The sequence below is a fragment of the Palaemon carinicauda genome, chromosome 32, assembly GCF_036898095.1.
Source record: "Palaemon carinicauda isolate YSFRI2023 chromosome 32, ASM3689809v2, whole genome shotgun sequence".
NCBI classification, from domain to species: domain Eukaryota; kingdom Metazoa; phylum Arthropoda; class Malacostraca; order Decapoda; family Palaemonidae; genus Palaemon; species Palaemon carinicauda.
The window spans coordinates 41,131,777-41,136,776 of record NC_090756.1 but is presented as its reverse complement, the minus strand read 5'-3'; positions in this window follow the sequence as shown (position 1 = coordinate 41,136,776).

Genomic DNA, 5,000 nt, shown 5'->3' with positions numbered 1-5,000 from the left:
AAAATTTCTATTATTGCATTAGACACACCACGTCTGGGTTATTCAATTTCTTCATTTCGTTTTTATGAAAATTCAGCATGCGCTAAGTGGACTAGAACTTAAATGTCTAAACGGTTCCCGATTTAGAAAAGGAGAGAGAGAGAGAGAGAGAGAGAGAGAGAGAGAGAGAGAGAGAGAGAGAGAGAATCTCTCCAATAGTGTCAGGCTAGATTCTGCGCTAACTGTTCCAGATATAAAATATTTACACTGGCCAGATTAAGAGAGAGAGAGAGAGAGAGAGAGAGAGAGAGAGAGAGAGAGAGAGAGAGATATTTAATAAATTAGTCTTACCAATAATATCCGAAAAAAAATTTTAAGGGTTTTTTGTTGAGCTTGGCTCGAACTGAGTTACTAAAAAAGCCATTACTGTTATTATATTTGTACAATTTAATGCAACATATTATCAGGGATAATTAATATAAATTTCATTCACTTAATCTCTCATATTTACTCTTTTTTGCTGTAAATAATTTTAATCAGATATTTATCCACGTTAACATCTCAATAGAAACCTCTGTTGGGAAGTATTTCGATGTGGGTGTCGCGCCACCTTACAAGAAAGCGTACCACAAATCGCAACAGCTCGTGAAAAGACCACTCAAGTATGTAAAATGGCACGCCGTCACTAGGTTTTTAAAACAGTTTTCAATAATTTTGCGATGTGGTGCGAGGTGATGACCTTGCGACACGTTGCCTTATTGACGTTGCGACATCATACAATCACCTCGAAAGACGCCGCATGGGTTCGTGCCACCTCATGGCAGAAACAGCTCCGTGCGTTCTCCTTACAAGGACTTACCTCAAAATGTTACTAGTTCTTGCATACAGGTTACGATGTCTGGCGAGCTGGTTGTAAATTCGTCCAAGAGGAAGTCGCATTCTGAATGCGGATTGGTTGGAGTCCGGGCCGTGTTGAATGCTGAACGCTGATTGGTGGATACCGGTGTGTGGGTGCCATATAAAGGGTCGCCAGGGAAAGGATCAATCATCATTTTCCAACATATGGCAAAATACTACTACAACCTCTACAATGCAGACTACCAAGCAGTCCAAGGAGCCCCAGCAGCCCAGCCCCAGCCTCAGGAAGCAGAGTTGTCCCATTCTCTGATAGTGGTGTAGACGGAGTCTACTGACGATCCTGTTGTCGAAGAAAAACCTGTAAAAGGACCAAGTAGACTATGGTAACCACAAAAGAAGAGTTATCTGCCCAGCAAGAGGGACATACCAGAATACCACATCATGGATGCCTATGTTTTAAGATTGCTGCGTTTGTGAAGCAGAATCCACCTCTCTACGACAAGTGGGACAATCATTGGTGCAACCCAAGACTGAAGGAGATCCTAAAAGTGAAGAAGTTGTTTGAGATCAAAAGGACAGATTTCGGCAAAATAGAGGAGGGCAAGAGTGTTGCCCAAGCAAAGAAGAGGACATCACGAGAGGAAGAAGTCATGATCACCTGGGAGTTCCTTGGGGTCATAAAGCCCATGAGAATACACTATCATGGGACAGGCTCTCTCCTAAATTGCGAAGGGCCACTTCAGAATAAAGGTGACGAATCTTCCAGTGAGATGTCTGGTTTTTCTGCCACATCAATCATCAGGAAGAGAAACCTGAAGAAGAGGAGCAAGCCAGCAGGTACAGTAGCCTCCACCACAACAGATGAGCAGACAGTATCTGGACCCACCATCAGGGACCTCCTGCACAAGGCCAATATCCTGACGCAGAAGAAGGGGAAGTCCAATAGCTTTTTTTCTTGATTCTGCTTGTGCCATTGGTCTCAGATGTTGTTCCTCTGATCATTCTTCCGGTCTTCTTGAACAATACTTCTCGATGATATAGTCAGAAGTTACCAAAAGAATACTGGCAATCATGGTGTCTGCCCCGGGGCTTGTGTAGTACTCTTAATCATCCTCTATTTCCTACATTAATTTCTTTAGTTATCACGACATTTTTGTAAAAATTGGAGTAGCTTGCAATCTATTTCTTAGAGGTTTGAGAATCTGTTCCCCAGCCCTACCTAAATAAAGAATTTGAAATCATCCGTAAACAACTCGCCCAGCTATTCTACCCGACGTATGTCAACAAAGCCAACACGATATATTATAAAGATCATGATGTTACTAACCAAAGAGATTTTAAAAATAAGATAAAACTCCCATATATAGAAGGTATTAAAAATATAACAAATCATATCAAAACTGAGAACCCCTTTGTTTTTTTCATATCCAAAGACCATAGGAAGCGCCCTTATTAATGTTTATCAAAATAAAAGAGAGATAGAATCCGGCGTTTACAAAGTACCATGTAGGGATTGTGAAAAAGTGTACGTTGGGCAAACTGGCCGTTCGCTATCTCAAAGATTATCCGAACACAAAAGATCTGTTAGATATGGGTATGAAAACTCGGGGATTTTCATTCACCTTAGGGATTTAGGGCACCAGATTAACTGGAGTGAGTCGTCTTTGCTTTTTAAGAGTACCTGTCCGTACAGAAGGAAAATCCTGGAATCAGCCATCATAAATCAATCAAACACAATGAACCTATGTGGGGGGCCAATGGAAAGCTGACACAGTGGACAATACTCTTCTCAACCCTATCATTAAGAAGATAATCCACGGAGACCGACCACCAGACATGCATCAGAGGCCAAGACTTCCTCCAAGCGGCTCAACAATAAGAACACGCACCTGAATGTAATTAAATTTGGCTAATCCTTCCAGCAATTATAACAACTATAAGAACAATTGAACACACCCTTTTGCTTTCATATATAAACCGTCACTCTCCACTGTAATTCTCCTAACGGGCCAACCAAGGGAAAGGCCCGTGCCAACAACAAGTGTTGGCTTTAATACCCCAACAACAACAACTGTAATTCTCACTTTTACCTTACATCCTGAAGAGGGTCGATGTTTATTGACCGAAATATAGTGTGATTTATTCATATTTCCTGTGTTTCTTTTATGGGCCTTTTTGAAAAAACACACACACACACACACATATATATATATATAATATATATATGTATACATATATAAATATATATATATATATATATATATATATAAACTACACTGAATAGAGGTTGAGCTCGTATTTAAAAATATGAATATTCTAAGAAACCGAAAAAAAAAGGTTTCAAAGAAGATACATTTCACATGCTTCAATTTTTTTGATTACCGGACATCAAAGTCTCCCCATAATCTGGTTCCGATTCAATCAACTCTGTATCCTCACTTGACCTCACAAACACTTTCTGAAGGTCAACTCCCACCTTCTCCATCTGATCTGCAGTTTCTGTTCTCCTCCAAATCATTGTCCTTTTCAGAAACATTAACAACCCCCCCCCCCCATTCTAACTATGCAATCAGATCCTATTGAAAGTGTTGATACAGTTTGCTTGTCACATGAAATATTATCTTGAAGATTTTCACTATCCCGAAGCACAAAGTCATTTCTATGAGCCTCTTATTCCCACCTTTCGTAAACCAATATCAAACAACCATATAAATAATGCATTTTTTTCACACGATTCAGTTTTATGTAGACAAGGTTTGCCGTCTCCATAAAAAATCACTCATTCACCCTCGTTGAAATTGCTTTAATACCTTGTAAGTTGTTTTCTTTATTTCCTGTTCAGCTTTTTAAATAAAGCTTTTCTATCTGCAGGTTCCAAAATTAAAGACGAGACAACAGTAAATGGATACGAGATCGCAAGGGACATTGTTGTAAGGACTCGATTCCATCCTCTTGGATCCCATCCCATCAATCACTCAAAGGACACCAGGGGAATCCTGTGCTCTTAAGAGCTTATGGCTTCTGTCAAAGGACCCATTTCTCCTAAAGATTTAATCTTGTGCAGAGATAAGATACAAAGGACTAGACAGACTTGAAATGTCAGATAAAGATTTGATTTGTGATGTATCAAATTTCTGTTTCATTGACCAGTAAAATTTATGGTTTAATCTATTTTAGATTTTTCTTTTTCCTATGTTCTTTTTTATCTAATTCTTTTCTTTTATATAGATCCAGTTTCAAATGAATAATAGAATCAATTTACTATAAAGATTTGCTTTAAATAAAAATTTCTATTTCTCTGACCTGTACAATTTCTCGGGTTTTCTCTATTTTCAACCTTCCTTTTTCCTACATTGTTTTTTATTCAATTCTTGTCTTTTATTCAACTCTATTTTCATATGAATTTTAAGAATTGAATCAGGAATAACAGGCTAATCCGAACCAGGAATAATGGGAACAAGAAAATTAGAATTCCCATTCCAGCGAACAATGACGACGAATCATTCCAGAAATCGTTCCAGGAATCGATTGATATTTTGGAATGAAAATATTATTTTTCCATTAAATGAACATCGTTATTCACAAGTCCTTCATTATTCACTGTTTGATTTATTTCAAGGAAGTTTCCTTAGCAGTTGAAAAGAATGTTATGAAAAGATTGAGATTCTGAAGACTATTCATCTGGTAAAGTGGATTTGTCCATTCACATTAAAGGAACCAAGCTGTTAAGACTTTAGCTCAATATCTGCAGCTAGAACTAAGGTTGAGGGATGGAATAATATAAGGTTGAAATAATAATAATAATAATAATAATAATAATGATAATAATAATAATAATAATAATAATAATAATAATAATAATAATAATAATAATAATAATAACCCACATTAGGATATTCAATAATTCTCGGAAGTTTTTAATCAGTTTTAAGAAAAGTATAAGAATTATTGTGGAAGTAGTTAAATGCTAAAAATATTAAAATCTAATTTAAATTGACACAAATATCTAATAGATTAAATGTGATTAAGTTAAAATTCCAATTCCAAAAGACTAAGGTTGTAAGAAAGGAAAAATACTAAGAATGCAGGCTTAGATGAGAGAGAGAGAGAGAGAGAGAGAGAGAGAGAGAGAGAGAGAGAGAGAAAAGCGCAGAACTACAGAT